Source organism: Bos indicus, chromosome 10, assembly GCF_029378745.1.
Source record: "Bos indicus isolate NIAB-ARS_2022 breed Sahiwal x Tharparkar chromosome 10, NIAB-ARS_B.indTharparkar_mat_pri_1.0, whole genome shotgun sequence".
In the NCBI taxonomy this organism is placed as follows: Eukaryota; Metazoa; Chordata; class Mammalia; order Artiodactyla; family Bovidae; genus Bos; species Bos indicus.
Window position 1 is genome coordinate 51,970,993 of NC_091769.1, and position 21,897 is coordinate 51,992,889.

General features: G+C 39.8%; 1 long non-coding RNA gene across 1 annotated transcript; it reads right to left on the reverse strand.

The window, feature by feature from the left end:
- Positions 1-6,808: 6,808 nt before the first annotated feature.
- Positions 6,809-20,218, reverse strand: LOC139185250 (uncharacterized). Its single transcript, XR_011568848.1, has 2 exons — positions 18,563-20,218; positions 6,809-8,611 (listed from the first exon to the last, which is right to left on the reverse strand). It is a non-coding gene; the product is annotated as an uncharacterized lncRNA (long non-coding RNA).
- Between the last annotated feature and the right edge of the window lie 1,679 nt (positions 20,219-21,897).

Genomic DNA, 21,897 nt, shown 5'->3' on the forward strand with positions numbered 1-21,897 from the left:
TCTGTTCTTCGCATCAGGTGGCCAAAGTATTGGAGCTTCAGCATCAGTCCTTCCATTGAATATTCAGGGTTGATTTCCTTTAGGATTGACTGGTTTGATCTTGAGCTGTCCAAAGGCCTACTGGTTCTATATAGTAACCCACCATGCTGTCCATATAGTCCCAAGACTCTGGGAATTCCTTCTCATTCTAGCAAGTAGCTATCACTCTTTTGGTTGGTCATATTGTCAGTTGTGTCTGTAAAAGTGCTAAGTCAGGCTTTTCTTCCAGAAGTTACTTCACTAATTACAACTCTAACTGTTTCATTAAGTATAGAGGGAACAGAAATCTCCTTTTTAAAGCTGTTTCCAAGGTAGCCCTCTTCTAACTTCACATTCATTGTAGCACAATGGGGAGAATCAGCACTGGTCACTGATCCATTTCTCAGGAAAGGGCAAAGCAAAGGGTGACCTTTACCTTGCTTTTAGAGAAAACATGGCATCCTAACCTAAAGAATACCCTGGTAATCTCCATAGACTTCTGGGAGACTCCCGTGAGAAAATGAGGCATGCACGCAAGACTTCACATTCATTGTAGCACAATGGGGAGAATCAGCACTGGTCACTGATCCATTTCTCAGGAAAGGGCAAAGCAAAGGGTGACCTTTACCTTGCTTTTAGAGAAAACATGGCATCCTAACCTAAAGAATACCCTGGAAATCTCCATAGACTTCTGGGAGACTCCAGTGAGAAAATGAGGCATGCACGCAAGGTAAACTTCCTTCACCTCCTGAATCCACCAAGGGTTTTATTATTATTTCAATTTTTAAAAAATTTGACTTGTTAGACGGTGGAAAACATATTACAGTGACCTCAAGAAATTTTAAAACAAAACCATATAGTTCAAACAGACCATTATCTAGAAATCCACTGCAGACTATAACACTGGCAGTGAAAACTTTGTCCTTGATGGTGAGTTAGCGGTGTGTTTTGAAGTGCCATATTCTCAATGGAAGTGTGCTCTCAAAACACCTCTAAACATCTGGATTAATACAAGGAATATGGAGACTATGATAGTGGTTGCTCATATAGACGTTTTGCAGATTAATCTCTGAACAGTTGATTGAATCTCCACCTAGCTGAGGTACATTGTAATAGTTGAATTGATAAAAGTAACCAATCAATTAATGATCCCATAAACAGTAGAGAAAAAATTTAAAGTCGACTCCACTTGATCTGAATTGAATGTAGTAATAGCTAATGTGAGCTTGCCCAGGGGAATCTTTGATTCCTTGTCTGTCATGTCCTCTATGATCTCAGTTTATTGATCTTCTGAGTACAAAGATAAAGAACATCTATTTACCCAAATGTTTGCTCAGAGAGCGTTTAAGGGAAAGTGTGTTGACTAAATGAAGGAAGGTCACTTTTGTTTTTGCTATTTCTGTGATATCAAAGGATTTGACTGATGAAATTTGGTGTGCTATTAAGGACATGAAGGAAACCTTGAAATAAAGGTTTAGTTTGAAACAAAAGATTAGTTGACTTGAAACAAAAGGGCAGTCAATTACACTTATCAAATGATCATTTGATCTTTAATTTTAAAATAATGTATTTGGTACATGGAGAGAGGCAAAGTGATATCTTGAAAGTGGGTTAATTTACTCTCTGAAAACATATTGGGCATGTTGCTTGTATTGGCTGTAGTTATGATATAATGCTCCTATCCACATTGCTTCAGTTCAGTTTAACAAACATTTCTTGAATATTCGAGTGCTTGGGACTGTGCTAGGTCCTGGGCACATGAAGATAAATAAAAAGCAGACTGGGTCTTCAAGATGATCTCAATTTAATTAAGAAACCACATAGATAGTTGGTAAATTTGATACATGTATAAATGGTTGAAACAAGTGAACTCATAGTCCATGGAATTCCCAGAACTTTTGCCCCAAAAGGATATCAAAGAGAGAGGCTGATTGACTCTCTTATGAAAGGAGATTGTCCTTTGAATGGAATCTACTGAGACCCAGGAGGTTGTCTGCAGCCCCACAGGTCTAAAACTTAATTTCATAGTGTCACTCAAATGTGACTAAGCCCTGGAGGACTGACTCAAGTTACCAAATTCATCAGGCTCTGACTAACAAATGGGATGTCTGTTTGTTAATTTACAATGAGAAAAACAACCATGTTACTCCTGTTGGCTGATGAACAAACGTGTCTTTAGCAATAGTCCTCGCAGAAGCCAAATCGTTCTTGAAAGCTTGGAAACATGGATCAGAACAGAGAACTGGCTGCCCTAGCACCTGCTCCATCCACCCACAGGCTGGCACCCTTCAGGAAGGCTTTGCTTCCCATTCCAACTCAGGGATTCTCTCTCCAGGCTGCAGGTCCTCCTGGTCCTCATTTTCTTGGCTCCTTTTCATATTCTCTCTTTATCAACCTTTTCAGTTTTCACCTTTCAGTCCATCTGCTCTGGGGTTGGTGTTTCCTTAGATGGTCCCTGGATCTTGACCTGACTTTGACTCCTCAATGCTGTTCTTTAGTTAACTCTTGACCCTGCTCAAGTCCCACATCTAGCTCAGCAACCAGAATCTGTCTCCATCCAAAAGCCTAGTATCCCCATCCCCATCACTTTGTCCTGGAGGGGATTCAGAAAGTAACGTGATGAGTGATGTACCTATTTCTACTACATAAATCTGCCCACAGAAGAAACGAGACCATTGTGTCCAGTGGACGTGACCCCATCAGTAGTACTAGAGACCATTTCTTCTTTTGAGAGAGTTCAGTGTGGGGTTGAATTTGCAGTCCCTAGAGTCAGAGAGCTTGCCTTCTATTTTCTCTTCACCACTAATAGTTATGGTGCCTTGGTCAAGTTATTAATTGCTTTGCACCTCAGTTTCCTCATTTGTAGAAAGGGGATTATAATAGTTCATACCTCAGAGGTTCTGAGGTGTGAATGAATTATTTTATATAACACAGTCTATATGTCACATAGTAGGCACACAATACTGTTTCTGTTGCTGCTCTTGGTCTATACTTTTTCTGGATTCCAAGTGGCTCATTTCCTTTATGAGAGCACAGTGACCTCAGATATTTCACAATGCAATTGAGTGGGTTATAGTTTCAGAGTAACACCCTCTTGATTTGATGCAGGACAGGATTAGTTAGCACGTGCATACTTGCATACCATCTCCAGGATACACAGCTTAGCACTTGCTTAATCACAGTGACAACAGCCACCACTTATTTAGCACTTTTAATGTGTCAGGCACCATATGAATAGCTTTATGAATATTACCACATGTAACATTGGCAGCATCCTTATAAAGGGTGGTATTGTTTTTGTCATTCTAAAGGTGAGAAAACTGGACTTCCTGGTATTAGGACATTTGCTTGGAATGGACAGCAACTGAATGCCCTCTGACTGAAGACTCATTTAGAGTTAATAAATTCTTGACCTAGAGTTCCTAAATTCCTCTCCTTTTAGGGGCAGGATTGGCCCTGGGCTAGACTCGGATAGAAGCCAATCCATCATACTGGTAGAGGACTGTAGGTGACTGTAGGTCAAGAGCAGCATCCTCACGTCCACCTCTACAGCTTCCATGTCCCTTCTCCAGCTACCTTCAATTCCTAGCTGGGAAAACAGTCCCCAAAGACTCTATCGTTGACTGCTCCCTCAAGCCTGAGTCTCGCTTCTGGGTTTAGGCACACGCGAGTGCTACTCTTGGAGACCCTAAATCCTGAGGTGAACTGGGAAATTTTGATTCTGGCCCCACATGGCAGGCTCTGTATCGTAGGCTCGACCCGTTATCTTTTCCAGCCAAACTTTTTATCCTTCTACTTTTGCCATTTCCTGCTACCATACCTTTATTCCCTACGTCTCCCAGGTTTGTAATCTTGGAGTCACTTTTAACATATTTCTGACCTTATACTACATATTCAGCCTTCTGTCATAGTATCTCTTATGTATACATTATCTTTTCCTATCTCACTAACAGTCCTAAGTCTTTTCATTATGTATATGAAGTACTAAAAGTAATCTATGAACTCCAGAGTTTTTAACCTGGAAAACAAACAGCCCCTGGATGGGCCACAGATGAGCTTAAATGGGCATGTAAAACCCCTGAAATTATTCTTTAAAGTGCTGGTATACATACATTAGGGGCTTCCCAGGTGGCGCTGGTGGTAAAGAATCCTCCTGCCAATGCAAGAGACATGGGTTTGATCCTTGGGTTGGGAAGTTCCCCTGAAGAAGAAAATAGCTGTCCACTTGACTGTTCTTGCCTGGGAAATCCCATGGACAGGGGAGCCTGGTGGGGTACAGTCCATGGGGTCACAAAGCCTGAGACAAGACTTAGCAACTAAAACAAAAACAAATGCATACATACATTTTTCTATGTAAAATCATAGTTTTCATCAATCTCTCTAGAGAGGTTGTGTGGATTTCCAATTACCACTGAAACAAATTACTGAAACTTTAGTGGCTTAGAGCACAAATTTATTCTCTTACAAGTGTGGAAGTCAGAAGTCTGAACTCAAAGTGTTGGCAGGACTTCATTCCTTCTGGAGGCTCCTCTGTCTGTGCCTCTTTCAGTCTCTAGGAGCCACCTGCATTCTGTAGCTTGTGGTTCCTTCCTTGCATCACTCCAGCATCTTGCCTCTGTTGTCATACCTCCTAGTATTCACTCTGATCATCTGTTTCCCTCTTATAAGGACTCCTGTGATTTCATTGGATCCTTTCGGGTAACCCAAGATTCTCTCCCCTTCTCAAGATCCTTAATTTAATCACATTTGAGAAGTTTCTTTCACCAAATAAGGTAACATTCACAGGCTCTGGGGATTAGAATAGACATCTTTCAGTTCAGTTCAGTTCAGTTCAGTCGCTCAGTTGTGTCCAACTCTTTGCGACCCCATGAATTGCAGACATCTTTAGGGGACCTTTATTCAACCTACCATGGAGTTAATACCCCAAATATGCTTATTTAACAACCCAGAAATTATCTCAAGCATCACTCTTATCTTACTATCTCCTATATAAGTTTATAATTACTCTTACCTATCAGATCAAAGCATTGGGCTGGCCAAAAGTTTGCTCAGGTTTTTCCGTAACATCCTATGTTACAGAATCCAGTATTCAAAGCCATTAGCCAATGGTCCCGAATTCATCTCTCTAATCTCATCACCAGCATTCCCCAACTGGGTCACTTAAGTCATTCCCCTGAGAATGCATTATTATTTCTAGGTCTACCTTGTTCACACTGTTCATTGCCGAGAATAACCTTCTGATTCACTCCTCTCTGCCACTGTCATTTCCTCCCTTTTGATCAAAGACTTTCTTTCATATCGTTTATCATCCATAATGTTTTCCTTTATGAAGGCTTAGACTCATTGTTGACCAATATTGTAATCATGTTTTATTTTGACTCATTCTCTAGCTGAGGATGAATAAATATTCCAAGGACAAAAGTTTCTTTCACATTTCTCAAAATGCCTAGAGGAGCTTATGAATGAATAGTTCCTTTTCTCTCTTCCATGTTTACCCAGAAAACAATTCTATACTCCACACATGCACTGTGTCTTTCATTCTGGTCCTTTCTCCACCATCCAACATTAGCTAATCTGAAATATTCTGAAATCAAGTCAGTCACACAAAGAAAAAACTTTCATGGACCAGAATTTTTTAAATGTTCAATTTTTAAAGAAAACTATCTTTCTTTCAACCTCTGGTATTTAAAAGTCTGAGAGGTATTTTTCAGATCCCCCCCTACCACCCATCATCAGGGATAGAGAAAAGGCACAATTTAGAAAATCTGAAAGTAGAGGATTACTTTACCTATAATACAATTGGAATTTGTTGTTTATCTATAGTGAGTTAGAGATACCTGCAACCTGTCCCATCCACTGGGGGTGGGGAGGTGGGTTTAGTCAAAGATCCTGGAGAACTTCTTATAAGATTCTCTTTAGAACTCTGGGCAAAGCCCCTGGATCACACTAGGACTCCTCCACTCCTACCTTCTCAACTTCTCTTGGCTTTAACTGCAAATTGTCTTTCCTCTAAGAGCCCATTTTCCTTTGTGACTCTATTTCCAATGGCTCATTCTTCTACATTCCATTTCCTGCCTGCATCTCTGAGACAAGGGAAAGAGACCAGTGCCCCTGAGTCTTCACTATTTGCTTTCAGCTCCAAATTGTTGGGGTCACACTGTCTTCCACTGTTTTCCTGTTTGTTTGTTTTTGTCATCCTTTGGTCACATCCATACTTGCATTCTCCCAAGAGTGTCAAGCTGTTCATGCCCCAAACTGAGTTCAGTCTCTTTCCATAAAGTCTTTTCTCTGTCCGGTGTCCCTATATCCATGAATGGTATTACCATTTACCCAGTCACTTAATCTGGAAACACCCTTCAACTCTCTCTCCCCTGAAAATCCTATTTGCAATCCATCACTATATTCTCAGAATCCTTTCCTGCAGCCTACAACCTCAGTTTTCACAAACTAGTCCCACTTATTCATCTGAGTTCAGATCTCATTATTTCCCCCTGAGAACCTACTCTCTATTTTTATACATCTGTAATTTAACATATGGTACTCATCTATGCCATGTCATCTCCAGCTTCCACACCTTTACATGTGCAATTTCCTTGGTATAGAACAGCTTCTCTGACTTCATCATCCTAGTTAACTTCCATTTGTCCATCAAAGTTCAGTTCTAATATGACCTCTTTAGAAGATTACCCTGGTCACTGACCCCACCGTTGCAGGAAGGGGGAGCACTTCCAGGGCCCGAAACTGGGCTCTTGTCTAACACTTGGAAATGAATTGTCCGAGGAGACACAGGTGCTGACAAAGCAAGAGATTTTATTGGGAAAGGGCACCCGGGTGGAGAGCAGTAGGGTAAGGGAACCCAGGAGAACTGCTCTGCCTCATGGCTTGCAGTCTCGGGTTTTATGGTGATGGGCTTAGTTTCTGGGTTGTCTTTAGCCAGTCATTCTGACTCAGAGTCCTTCCTGGTGGTGCACGAGTTCTGGTTGGTGGTGGCTTATTAGTTCCGTGTTCCTTATTAGGACCTCCTGTTGTAAAACAACTCATGCAAATAGTTACTATGGTGCCTGGCCAGGGTGCGTGGTTTCAGTCAGTGTGTTTCCCCTAACACCACTTCTCCACAAAGCTAGGTGACTCTTCTTGCACACATAATAAATGTGCACAAAGCCATCAGCACCACACATCCTGGTGACTTTGGCTCCTCGGTCTCCTTTATTGAACTGTGTACTCTTTGAACTAGAAACCGCAACTTACTCCTCTTGATACCCACCCCTTTCTTGGGACCCTGACACAAAATATAGCACATTTAAAGCACTATAACTTTTATCTCCCCAACCTACCCCCATTAAAGCAGTGACTAGATAGTGAAGTCAAAAATCCACAATCAACAGATATAACAAAAATAAGTGACATAGTCCCGCCGTCACTTCCAAAATACAAACAGCTGAGAGCAAACCACTGATAGCTTTACAACCTGAGTTCTATGGGCTTCTGCAAAGGGAGAAGAAGCAAGAAGGAGTGAAAACAGAAAAACTCTGAAACAGCAAACAGATAGTCAGGGCAGAGGGAGGGATGAGCACTGTGAAAACAACAGCTGACACTTGGAGAGCTCTGGCCATCTCTAATAGCAGGTCAGTGCAAAGGGACCATGGTCCCAAACTCTCCAAACTGACCCACCAGAGTTCCCTTTCTGTTCAAGGGCGGACTCCGAGGAGTGGAATCAAAAGGGAGAAGGGAAGAGAATGTCCAGCTGAGAGTGGGGGAGGGGAACAGAGCCATTATCTCAGAACGTAAATCTCCTTACCTTTTTTTTTTTTCATTTTATTTATTTATTTTTAAATTTTATTTTATTTTTTAACTTTACAATATTGTATTGGTTTTGCCATATATCAAAATGAATCCGCCACAGGTATACATGTGTTCCCCATCCTGAACCCTCCTCCCTCCTCCCTCCCCATACCATCCCTCTGGGTTGTCCTAGTGCACCAGCCCCAAGCATCCAGTATCATGCATCGAACCTGGACTGGTGACTTGTTTCATATATGATATTATACATGTTTCAATGCCATTCTCCCAAATCATCCCACCCTGTCCGTCTCCCACAGAGTCCAAAAGACTGTTTTATACATCAGTGTCTCTTTTGCTGTCTCGTATACAGGGTTATTGTTACCATCTTTCTAAATTCCATATATATGCATTAGTATACTCTATTGGTGTTTTTCTTTCTGGCTTACTTCACTCTGTATAATAGGCTCCAGTTTCATCCACCTCATTAGAACTGATTCAAATAGAACTGCCTTATGATCCAGCAATCCCACTGCTGGGCATACACACTGAGGAAACCAGAATTGAAAGAGACCCATGTACCCCAATGTTCATCGCAGCACTGTTTATAATAGCCAGGACATGGAAGCAACCTAGATGTCCATCAGCAGATGAATGCATAAGAAAGCTGTGGTACATATACACAATGGAGTATTACTCAGCCATTAAAAAGAATACATTTGAATCCTTACCTTTTAACACTGACTGAAGACAATGGAAGAGGGCACTCAGTGGAGTTTGAAGAGCTATCTGAACATCTGAATCAAGCTTCCTTCTAAAAATTCAGGAAAACAAAGTTGGAAAACAATATTCTCATAGGAGAATTAGTATTATAGTAGAAAACTACCAAGGTCAAATTCCACACAAAATGACTGTAAGATAAAGAGATGCCTGTTTATTACAAAGAAGATAATAGCCCTGCAATGGACAAATCTGTTTTGAATCAAGTGATTCAAGTTAACATCACTAATCATAAGATGTATCAATAGCATACATTCCCTGGCATGATGCACTAGGAAGGGCACACTGTCACTTCTCTGATATTCTTTCCCAAAATGCATAAGCTCAGTTTAAGTTGAGAGAGTATCAGGCTAACCCAGATTGAGGGAAACTACAAAATAGCTATCTCTTAAAAAGTGTCAAAGTCATGGAAAACATGCAAGAGTGATGGAGGAGACAAGGGAGAGAAGACAACAAAATGCAATATGGGATCATGAATTAGATCTTGGCCCAGCAAATGGCATTAGAGAGAATGATAGCAGAATTTAAGTAAGGTCTGTATTACTGGTTAACAATGCCACACTAGTGTCAATTTCCTGGTTTCTGTAGTAATACTACAGTTTGTAAGGTGAATGAGGGGTATAACTCAGAGGAAGCTGAGTGAGGGGTATAACTAGAACTCTCTGTACTATTGTAACTTTTCTACAAGTTGAAAATTGTTTCCCCAAAAATGTTTTAAAAACTGTATGTTATGCCAGTGCGAAGAAGGAAAGGGCAACACAGGGGTAGGGGAATAAGAGATACAAACTACTATGTTGGAAGTAAGCTACAAGGATAAATTGTACAACACAGAGAATATATTTCATAATAATATAAATGACATATAACCTTTAAAACTATGAATCACTATATTGTACACCTGTAACATATAATATTGTACATCGACTATTGTTCAGTTTAAAAAATTGCATTTAACTTATAAGGAAAATGAAATGCAATTATCACAGATTTTTTTTAACAACAATGCTTAATGCCAGGAAGAGATGGAGTAACATTTAAGACACTAAAGGAAAGCAAGTGTGCAACAAAGATTTTATATCCTTAGTAAAACTGACCATAAAATATAAAGAACACATTCATATGCAAGAACTCAGGAAATAAAGGTCCCATGAGCCCTTCTTAAGGAATGTACTCAAGAATAAGCTTCAGACAACCAAAGTAATTATGGAGACATCAGCATAAGGAATTTTGGTAAGTGTTAAATATATAGTTCTCATAGAACTGAGATTCAGTTCAGTTCAGTTTAGTCGCTCAGTCATGTCCGACTCTGTAACCCCATGGACTGCAGCACACCAGGCCTCCTTGTCCATCACCAACTCCTGGAGTTACTCAAACTCATGTCCATTGAATCAGTGATGCCATCCAACCATCTCATCCTCTGTCATCCCCTTCTCCTCCTGCTTTCAATCTTTCCCAGCATCAGGGTCTTTTCAAATGACTCACTTCTTCACATCAGGTGGCCAAAGTATTGGAGCTTCAGCTTCAGCAGCAGTCCTTCCAACGAATATTCAGGACTGATTTCCTTTAGGATGGACTGGTTGGATCTCCTTGCAGTCCAAGGGACTCTCAAGAGTCTTCTCCAACACCACAGTTCAAAAGCGTCAATTCTTCGGTGCTCAGCTTTTTTTATGGTCCAACTCTCACAACCATACACGACTACTGGAAAAATCATAGCTTTGACTAGACAGACCTTTGTTAGCAAAGTAATGTCTCTGCTTTTTAATATGCTGTCTAGGTTGGTCATAACTTTTCTTCCAAGGAACTAAGATTAATCGTGATTATAAGGATGAAATGCTAGCATATAAGAGATATATGATATTTCAGTATACAACATATATCTATATAAAATCATAAAACTGGGGAAAGAATGGAGATAGCATATGCCCACCATTTTTTGGTAACTATTTTCAGTAATCATAATTAGTCATGGTAGTATTAGACTATACTGTTCTAAGTCAAGATAAAGCAAATAAGTGCTTATGGGATATTGTGATTCTGATTCTATCATCCCTTGTGTCCTTGAAAATTAAGATTCTCAGTGTGAAAGAAAGTGGAAACAGATGAAATAGAAAGGAGTTATGTAAAAATTTTGTAGACTTGAATCTGAATTGGAAACTTCAGTATGTATGTATGTATGTGTATATATTCTCTCTCTGCACTGAAAGGCCTAGAAATAATGACCAACTTAATAATATGAGGCTTTGAAAACTGTTCTACATTAAAAGAATAAATGTTTCTTGGAGAAGAGGCTGATTGCAGATTTGGAACAGGAATGAAAGTACTGTCTTCTGAATTGTCCATTATTGTTGCTGCTATTGTTTAGTTACTAAGTAGTGTCTGACTCTTTGAGATCCCATGGACTCCTCTCTCCATGGGTTTTCCCAGGCAAGAATACTAGAATGGGTTGCCATTTCCTTCTCCAGGATATCTTCCTGACCCAGGGATCAAACCTGTGTCTCCTGCATTGAAAGCAGATTCTTTACCACTGAGTCACCCAGAACTTGGGAAAATGAAATAATAAAAATCCAAGAATTTGTCCTTCTCACCTATTTAAACTACCCCACCAGGTAAATAATACATGAGGTGAATGTCTTCCTACAAACTTAATCCAGTTAGTACACACACACACACACACACACACACACACAAATGGCTATTTTTTTTTTTTTTTAGCTATTTCAAATCCTAAAAGATGATGCTGTAAAAGTGCTGCACTCAATATGCCAGAAAATTTGGAGAACTCAGCAGTGGCCCAGGACTGGAAAAGGTCAGTTTTCATTCCAATACCAAAGAAAGGCAATGCCAAAGAATGCTCACACTACTGCACAATTGCACTCAACTCACACGCTAGCAAAGTAATGCTCAAAATTCTCCAAGCCAGGCTTCAATAGTACATGAACGGTGAACTTCCAGATGTTCAAGCTGGATTTGGAAAAGGCAGAAGAACCAGATGATCCAATTGCCAACATCCATTGGATCATTGAAAAAGCAAGAGAATTCCAGAAAAACATCTACTTCGGATTTATTGATTACACCAAAGCCTTTGACTGTGTAGATCACAACAAACTGTGGAAAATTTTTCAAGAGATGGGATTACCAGACCATCTTACCTGCCTCCTGAGGACTCTGTATGCAGGTCAAGAAGCAACAGTTAGAACCAGACATGGAAGAACAGACTGGTTCTAAATTGGGAAAGGAGTACGTCAAGGTTTATTTAACTTATATGCAGAGTACATCATGCAAAATGCCAGGCTGGATGAAGCACAAGCTGGAATAAAGATTGCCGGGGGAAATATCAATAAATTCAGATATGCAGATGATACCACCCTTATGGCAGAAAGCGAAGAAGAGCTAAGTAGCCTCTTGATGAAAGTGAAAGAGGAGAGTGAAAAAGCTGGCTTAAAACTCAACAGTCAAAAAACTAAGATCATAGCCTCCGGTCCCATCACTTCATGGCAAATAGACGGGAAACAGTGACAGACTTCATTTTCTTGGGCTCCAAAATCACTGCAGATGGTGACTGCATCCATGAAATTAAAAGACACTTGCTCCTTGGAAGAAAAGCTATTACCAACCTAGACAGCATATTAAAAAGCAGAGACATTACTTATCAACAAGGGTCCATCTAATCAAAGCTATGTTTTTTCCAGTAGTCATGTATGGATGTGAGAGTTGGACTGTAAAGAAAGCTGAGCACTGAAGAATTGATGCTTTGAACTGTGGTGTTGGAGAAGACTCTTGAGAGTCCCTTGGACTGCAAGGAGATCCAACCAGTCACTGCAAGGAGATCCAACCAGTCCATCCTAAAGAAAAGCAGTCCTGAATATTCATTGGAAGGACTGATGCTGAAGCTGAAACTCCAATACTTTGGCCACCTGATGCAAAGAACTGACTCTTTTGAAAAGACCCTGATGCTGGATTGAAGGTAGGAGGAGAAGGGGACAACAGAGGATGAGATCTTTGGATAGCATCACTAACTCAATAAACATGAGTTTGTGTGAGCTCTGGGAGTTGGTGACGAACAAGGAAGCCTGGCATGCTGCAGCCCATGAGGTCGTAAAGAGTTGGACACGACTGAGTGACTGAATTGAATAAGAGAACACAATGTCACATATAACTTTACCAAAGAGATTAAACTTGGGTCTGATTCAAGTCTCTGGATCCAGCTGCCAACTGGCAGAAAACACAGAGGACAGGGAAACAAGCTGAACTGCACAGTGAGGACAAGATTAGTAAAATCCAGACTTTGTGAAACTGCGGGTTGAATGACCCATGTTCTTTAAAAGATAAATTATAAGGGAAAGGAAGGAGTTGAGGGAGAATCTATGGATTAAAAGACACCTAAAGGAGATATCAGGTGTTACAAAATGAGCAAGATTATATGGTACTATCTAGAAGCACACATGAGTCATCACAAAATCTTGAGCAAACACAAGGAAGAGATCACTTATAAAAATCAGGATAGAGAAATGGGCAGGCTGTCTTCAGGATGGATATCTGAAGGGGCTTCTAGAGTGGCTGCAGTGGAAACAGTGTCAGACTTTATTTTTTGGGGCTCCAAAATAACTGCAGATTGTGACTGCAGCCATGAAATTAAAAGACACTTACTCCTTGGAAGGAAAGTTATGACCAAACTAGATAGCATATTCAAAAGCAGAGACATTACTTTGCCGACAAAGGTCCGTCTAGTCAAGGCTATGGTTTTTCCTGTGGTCATGTATGGATGTGAGAGTTGGACTGTGAAGAAGGCTGAGCACCAAAGAATTGATGCTTTTGAAGTGTGGTGTTGGAGAAGACTCTTGAGAGTCCCTTGGACTGCAAGGAGATCCAACCAGTCCATTCTGAAGGAGATCAGCCCTGGGATTTCTTTGGAAGGAATGATGCGAAAGCTGAAACTCCAGTACTTTGGCCACCTCATGCGAAGAGTTGACTCATTGGAAAAGACTCTGATGCTGGGAGGGATTGGGGGCAGGAGGAGAAGGGGACGACAGAGGATGAGATGGCTGGATGGCATCACTGACTCGATGGACGTGAGTCTGAGTGAACCCGGGAGTTGGTGATGGACAGGGAGGCCTGGTGTGCTGTGATTCATGGGGTCGCAAAGAGTCGGACATGACTGAATGACTGAACTAAACTGAAAGTGGCTGCAAAAGTTCTCTTTCTTGACCTGGACTTGGTTTAAAAAGTGTTCTGTACTTTCTGTTCTATGCCTGTGTGGCTTTCTTTTAATTGTTAAAAAGTAAACCAGCTGGCATGCTGCAGTCCTTGGGGTTGAAAAGAGTCAGACATGACTGAATGACTGAACTGAACTGAAAACATTCAAAATGTTCATTTCAGTGAATGAATGTAAGAATGCTTGCATGAATGAACAAATGAAAAGCCTAACAAGTCATGAGGCCCTGAGAATAGCTTTCTTTTTTTTTGAGCTTTGGTTCCCAGATTTGTGAAATGAATTGCTTAAACAATAAACTTGAGACCCTTCCAATTCTGTCACTTCAATAACTAATGCTTCTAATAGCAAACGTCTGTTGATTATTTTGTTGTTGTTTGCTAACTCATGTCCAACCCTTTGCAACCCCATGGACTATAGCATGCCAGGCCTCCCTGTCCCTCACTATCTCCTGGAGTTTGCCCAAGTTCAAACTGGAAAAAAAAAATCAAACTGAAAGAAAAACTAGAAATTTCAACAACGTTCACAAAGGGTGGCAGCTGTCTTCTTTTAAGTTATGATTTTTATTATTTTGCCTAAAGAAAGGTGAGCTAATATTTTGGAAAGCTTCATCAATGGGCCAACTTCATCTGGGTCTCCACTTTATGTCTTTTACTCCATGAAAATGTCTTTTCAAAGCAGTGTTACCGCCCATGGAGAATTTAAACAGGAGTCATCATCATTTTCTTCCAGTTCCTTGAGCTCCTCCTATCTTCTGTGATAGTAGAGCATCAGCTGTTTCTGCACCTCGCTGCTGCTGATGGGCTCTCGGGCTGTAGCTCCCTGGCCCCTTTGCTGAATCTTGATGGTGATTTTGACCATTGAATCGGTGATACTATCCAACCATCTCATCCTCTTCTGCCTTCTTCTCCTTTTGCCTTCAATCTTTCCCAGCATCAGGGTCTTTTCAAATGAGTTGGCTCTTTACATCAGGTGGCCCAAGTATTGGAGCTTCAGCTTCAGCATCAGTCCTTCCAATGAATATTCAGGGTTGATTTCCTTTAGGATTAACTGGTTTGATCTCCTTGCTATCCAAGGGACTCTCAAGAGTCTTCTCCAGCACCACAGTTCAAAAGCATCAGTTCTTTAGCACTCAGCCTTCTTTATGGTCCAACTCTCACATCCATGTATGACTGCTGGACAAACCATAAATTTGACTATATGGACCTTTGTCAGCAAAATGATGTCTTTGCTTTTTAGTACACTAAGTTTGTCATAACTTTCCTTCCAAGAAGCAAGCATCTTCTAATTTCATGGCTGCAGTCACCATCCACAGTGATTTTGAAGCCCAAGAAGAGAACACGTGTCACTACTTACTTTTCCCCCTTCTGTTTGCCATGAAGTGATGGGACTGGATGTCGTGATCTCAGTTTTTTGAATGATGAGTTTTAAAGCCAGCTTTTTCACTCTTCCCTTTCACCTTCATCAAGAGGATATTTAGTTCTTCTTTGTTTTCTGCCATTAGAGTGGTATCATCTGCGTATCTGAGGTTGTTGATATTTCTTTCAGCAGTCTTGATTCCAGCTTGTAGTTCATCCAGCTTGGCATTTTGCTTGATGTACTCTGCATGTAAGTTGAATAAACAGGGTGACAATATACAGCCTTGACATACTCCTTTCCCAATTTGGGACTTGTCTGTTGTTCCATATAAGGTTATAACTGTTGCTTCTTGACCTGCATACAGGTTTCTCAGGAGACGGGTAAGATGATCTGGTATTCCCATCTCTTTAGGAATTTTCCACAGTTTGTTATGTTTCCACACAGTCAAAGGTTTTTGCATAGTCAATGAAACAGTATTAGACATTTTTCTGGAATTCCCTTGGTTTCTTTTATGATCCAACAGATGTTGACAATTTGATTTCTGGTTCCTCTGCCTTTTATAAATCCAACTTGTACATCTGGAAGTTCTCGGTTCACATACTGCTGAAGCCTAGCTTGAAGGATTTTGAGCATAACCTTACTAGAATGGGAAGTGAGTGCAATTAACATTCTTTAGCCTGCTCTTCTTTGGAATTGGGATGAAAGACTGACTTCTTCCAGTCCTGTGGCCACTGCTGGATTTTCCAAATTTGTGGACATATTGAGTGCAGCACTTTAACAGCATCATCTTTTAGGATTTGAAATAGCTTAGCTGGAATTCCATCTTCTCCACTAGTTTTGTTGGTGGTGTTAATTACTTACTTACCAAGTGCTAACTGTTTTGTATATGTTGTCATTGAATCTTCATAACAGTCAGGCTTAGAGGGTATATAACTTGCCCAAAGGTAATTGGCTTGAATTCAGGGCTAGCAGATCTCAAAACTTAACCTTGCTATGCTAAGATGCTGTGCTGAGATGCTGTGATAGCAGTAGTTGCTTTTGTAATAGGATATCCTTCCTTGATATCAAATTAAAGGTGAAATGGTTAAGAGGTCAGGTTCTACAGATTGATCTTGTGAGTTCAAATCCCATCTCAACACTTAGCAATTGCATGACTTTGGGCAAATAATTTATACTTGCTGTGCCTCAGTTTCTTTATCTGTAAAATGGAGATAATCATGGTATCTATCTCAGAGGGATGTTGTGACGATTATATATAAGTATTATGCTACGCACTTATATATAATATAATATATATAATATAATATAATGCCTGGCACATAGTAAGCATTAACTGTTTACTATTTTCATCAAATAATCCATTCTTATTAACTGGGCTCATATGTAATAACTGTTAAATGTCAGATTAGACAAGGGCTAAATGTTACACTTTTAAAAATACATAATAATTTTATTCTTTACCCAGATTCACAGATACAAAGTTTTGAAAAGCTAAGTTTTATATTAGAAGAGTGACTTTAATAGCAACAAGATACTACTTTTGGCTCCACTAGCTAATTTCTCTAAGGAAAAATAATATTCAACTAAATACATAAATTGTCCTTTTGCCCTTCTGTTTTTTGAACCTTGTATTTGGTAATGCCACTTGAATAGTAAATATTGGCATGATTTACTTAGCCTTTGATCCGTTTTTCCCAACAGCTAGATAAGACTCCAGATTGTTTTAAGAGTTTTTCAAAATTTTTAAATTTGAAAAATTTTATTGACATATAGTTGATTTACAATGTTGCATGAATTTCTTCTACATAGCAAAGTAACTCAGTTATACAGGTATAACTGTATGTATATGTGTATATATATATATAATATTCTGTTTTATACTCTTTTCTATTATGGTTTCTCACAGGAAATTGAATACAGTTCCCTGTGCTATACAGTAGGACCTTGTTATGTATTCATCATCTATATAATAGTTTCCATCTGCTAATTCCAAACTCCTAGTCCCAAACTCCCAATCTTCCCCTCTTCCACCCTGCTTCCCCTTGGCAACCACAAGTATGTTCTCTGTATTGGTGAGTCTTTATTTGTTCCACACATATGTTAATTTGTATCATGTTTTAGATTCCACATATAAGTAATATCATATGGTATTCATCTTTCTCTTCTGTTTTACTTCACCTAGTATGATAACCTCTAAGCCCATTCTTGTTGTTGCAAATGGAATTATTTCATTCCTTTTGATAGCTGAGTAATATTCTATTGTGTGTGTATATATCTGTGTGTGTGTATTCTATTGTGTATATATTTATGTGTGTGTATATATATACACACACATATGTGTGTGCTTCCCTGGTGGCTCAGATGATAAAGAACCTGCCTGCAATGCCAGAGACCCAGGTTCAATCCCTGGGTTGGGAAAATCCCCTGGAGAAGGGAATGGCTACCCACTCCAGTATTCTTGCTGGAGAATTCCATGGACAGAGGAGCCTGGCAGGCTACAGTGCATGGGATCACAAGGAGTCAGACACGACTGAGTGACTAACACGCTCATATATATGTGTCTGTGTGTGTGTGTATGTATGCGTGCTTGCTAAGTTGCTTCAGTTGTGTCCAACTCTTTGCCACCCACTTGACTGCAGTCCACTAGGCTCTTCTGTCCATGGGATTCTCCAGGCAAGAATACTGGAGTGGGTTGCTATGCCCCTCCTCATATATATGTGTGTGTATATATATACAAATACACCACATTGAAAAAGGAATCTACTGACCACTAATAAATAAAAACAAATTAAACCTGTTTTCTTATTAAAAGAAATACAATGCATTTAATTAGCAACACACAGAAAATTGTCCAAAGAATAATCAAGAACCTAATTTTATTATCTTCTGCTTTATACTGAATATAAAAGCCCTATCTCCTTGCTGCTGTCACTGCTGTCAATGGAGACACTTCTTGGGGACTCTGCTTCTCTGAACTAGAGTAGAATTGTCTCTGCCAAGTGATTACAACTCTTTTGACCAATTTTAGACTGTCAAACCTTTGAATGACCTGAGAGTTCACTGCTGTTTTACATGAGGGAAGCCAGAGGTTGGCCCCTGCTTTAATCCAATTCTATATAAACTATGATTGGGAGAAATTCCTCTACAATAACTAACATTTGAATGTCACCCTTTACAAGTTTTTGGTGCTGCTTCAGATTTGTTTTTTTAATGTTTATATCACATTGATGATCTAATCAGCATCTTGTCAGGAGTTCATTTTACTTATCTTTGTATTCCTTTTGCCCTGCGTAAAGCCAAGCTCTTAGGCCTATAAATGTTGAATGAATAAATGAATGAGCAAATGAATGAATGACATCTATAAGCAACTTTGAGAGGCTAATGGGAAAAGAACTGAAAAGTACTATGGGTACTCACTTTTCATTGTTTCTCGTTGCTTTGTGGTCCGGTTTTTACAGAAGTTCTACTTGATCTTCAAGGTGCAGGAAACTTCTGAGTTTCTCAAGAAGATAAATTACTAGACAGAAAAGGACACTTTGATGGAAATCCATCAAATACTCATTCAGCAGTGAGAGCTGTAGGTGAGGATATACTAGAGATCAACTTGAAAAACAGAAGATTATCTATCTTCTGATACAAGGAAACATCTGGGAGGAGTAGGTAGCAGACATTTTTCTAAGGTTACCCTGCAGAGGCCCTGGACTGGTTAACTCCTGGCTACCACAGCAAAGCTTTCTTCTGCAAGGCACCAGACACTAGGTGCCTCCCTTCTTCCCCATGCTGCTGTATATTTAGAGTCATAAAGAGGAAATATGAACATTTAAAAAATTTTTACTCTTTATCTGGGCCTTGAACATTTGCTTGGGAACCTATATCAATTTCTTCCCAACATATCACATCTTAATAGTTTGGACCAATATAGGCCTCTTTAAAAATAAGTAAATGGAAAGCAACCAAAATAAAATCATCAGGCATACAAAAATATTTTGCTTTAAAAAAAAAGATAAAAGGCATTTTGTGTAATGGGAGCAAATGTTTCTTATGAAAAATTTTACTTCTTATATTTAAAAAGATAATTCTGAATAATTTCTAATTAATGGCTTCAAGATGAAAGAACGAAAGCCAAAATTATCTGAGAATTTAAAAAAATCTGTAATGGAAGACTTGTAGGTAAGGATGGTAGATTGAAGCAAGATAACTGATTTTTTTTCACCTCCAAGTCCTTGGAAATTAATTAAAAATAGGAAAGAGAGGGTCAGAGATTCATAAGCAGCAACCAGTCAAGGAAAGGGGGACAACTGTCAAAAAAGGTAATGAACAAAACATGGAGATTTGAGTCTGAGGCAGTCCAGAATGGCCCCTAACCCTTCCCTCACCTCTCAGAAGCTAGTGAAGCGAGAAGGAGAGTGACCCCAATCCTGAGAATCCTTACAAATGCTCTCCAATTTGTAAGAAGTATACTGTAGCAACAAGTCAGTAGCCTTTGAAAAAGCTAAGCAGAAGCGCTGGAAGTGGATGTTCCATTCATGTCACCATGGAGCTTAGCAGAGGTTGGAAGGGCTGAAGGACTTGCCATCTTCTAGTACCCGTTGCTAGGTTGAAGGACTCAGCTAGTATCCACAGAAGCAGTGCTTACCCACGGTCATGAAGATGGTCCTGATAGAGGATGTGTGTACTCACTTCCCACAGCTACTAGCACCAGTTACTCATAAGCTTAATGGCTTAAAACAGCCCAAAGCTATTATATTATAGTTCTAGAGATCAGAAGTTGAACGTGCGTCTTCTTGAGTTAAAATCAAGGTGTCTTCAGAACTGTGTTCTGTTCAAAGATAAACTGAAACATATTAAAATCTTAAGAATTTGAGTAAAAAATTGATTCAAATGGGCAGTATCAAAACAGAAGTGGTTAGAAGCACTCCAGTGAAGGCAGCTGGGGTGAAACCTGTATACAGAAGAGGCAGAAGCAGAAAAAGGAAATTATTTGATTGGTTTTAGCTTAAGACCTAGTTGACTGTTTGTGTTTCAGTGTCCTAGGTTTCTATTTCACAATCTTGAGGCAATTACAGGTTTAGATTTTGGTTTAGTTATGTAGGCTGCCATGGCCTTAGGACACCTCAGTCTAATGGCCTCCTTGTTTAATGAATTTAACAGTTTCTTCTGGAGTCTCCAGAGGGCGCTCTATTTACTGCATCTTTTCCTGTATCTAAAGGCCACCTGCAGTCCTTGGCTTCTAGGCCCTTCATTTGCAGAGCACATCACCACCACTTCTCATGTTTTCTTGAATGATTGTTTGCTTGAGGACCATCCTGGCATCTCCCCCCTTCCTTACGCACATCTTACTGCATGAGAAGAGACATCTTACTGGTGAGTCTGGGAGAAATAGCTGCACGGTGAATCCCCTTCTGGAGTCTGTTTCAGGTCTGACTAAATGTGAGGTGCAGGCCCTGTGTCCATTTTCACGTGGAAACTCATGAATGGACTCTGTTTCAGCTAAGAGGAATCCTATAGTTTGGGACTTTTCAATTCATGGGAGACATATCAAGATACCTTTGCGGCTGCAAATTCAAGCCACGTTCCTCAATTTATCAAAAAAATAGATTTTAAAAAATCTGCCGAGAAAACTCCTGTGTCTTTCAACTGGTTCTGAACTTGACCTCCTAAAATCCCTGGTTTCCAGCTTAGCTAGAAATCTTAAATAGACAAACAAGGACTGACACTATAGAGTCTAAAATATTATGCAATAGTTGAGGCTTTGGGGGTATCCACGTGAGGCACCTTAGGACTTCATGTTTGAGGGTGCATGGGTTTTCAACTTTGACAGTCTGAAAGAATTTATAAGTTGGCACATTTTTACAGCTATGTGGCTGTTTATGACTGGAGAAGGCCAACACAGCCTTCAAAAGTATATTTGGTATATGGTCCTTTATGGTGGACTTGGATGTGATCTAGGTCAGTGTAATTTTGGCCTAAACAGATTCAGTTTAGCTTCAGCCTGGTATAAGGATTAAATTATTGGGAAACAGGTCTTATAGTCCCATGGAAATTTTACCTGAAGATAGATAGAGCTTCAAAATATGAGTGTTTAGGCTTTAAAGAGCAATTTAAATTGTCTTTACTTGATTTATTGGTGAGGTTAGTAACCATGATTTTAAATTAGAAAGATAGTGAGATCAGTTCTATGGGGGCTATGGAGCACTCATATTATTAGTTTCTTGCCAGGCCTAGTTAGGAGGAACCAGAGAAGCCTCTTTGTGTTTGACATGGTCCTAGGACCAAGAGAAGTAGAGGTCAGTGGCCTAGACTCTTGGAATCACATAGTTTGGAGGCTCAAGTGATCTTAATTTGGCTTCATTGGCTGTATTAATTATGACTGTGGTTTGAGGTCTGGCTTATACCTCAAGATGGTGGATGATTTTATTCACGTGTGTGTGCTCAGACACTCAGTCATGTCCATCTCTTTGCAACCTCATAGGCTGTAGCTCGCCAGGCTCCTCTGCCCATGATATACTCCAGCAAGAATACTGGAGTGGGATGCCATTTCCTCCTCCAGAGGATATTCCCAACTCAGGGATCAAACTCGTGTCTCTTACATCTGGCATTGACAGGTGGATTCTTTACCACTAGCACCATGTGGGAAGCCCAATTTTATTCATGAACCAATTAAAAGGAATAGAAGCCTTTATTATACAGAGATTATGACATCTTTCTTGGGTTGAGGAAGAGAAATATTTCAGTGAAATTGTTGCAAACCT